Here is a 395-nt window from a genome sequence, read left to right as displayed (position 1 = left end):
ACACTGAAAATAACGTGTCATTAAACAGATTCCACTATATAACATAAAGCAGATAGCATGGAGATTGTAGTGAGCAAAGGTGGTGATTGCAGAGGAAACGACTGTGTTTGTGAAGTTGACCACGACTGTACTAACTGTTACCTACGTCGAATGATAGTTAGTGACTATTTGCGTTTGGACTAATGACCGGGAGGACTAGATATTACCTGCGTTCCATATATACGGTTGTTATGATGGTTGTGTGATGATTGGTAGTCAGTAGAGCGATGACTGTTGATATGCGAGCTATGCTAATCGGTAATCATTAAAGGAAGGATTCGCTCTGGTGATTAAAGGCAATTTTGATTAAGGCCTTTGACGCATAATGATTGAGATTTGGTATTAGCGTTCTTGAC

The sequence above is a fragment of the Penaeus monodon genome, chromosome 32, assembly GCF_015228065.2.
Source record: "Penaeus monodon isolate SGIC_2016 chromosome 32, NSTDA_Pmon_1, whole genome shotgun sequence".
Taxonomy (NCBI): domain Eukaryota; kingdom Metazoa; phylum Arthropoda; class Malacostraca; order Decapoda; family Penaeidae; genus Penaeus; species Penaeus monodon.
Note: the sequence above shows the minus strand (reverse complement) of the source record.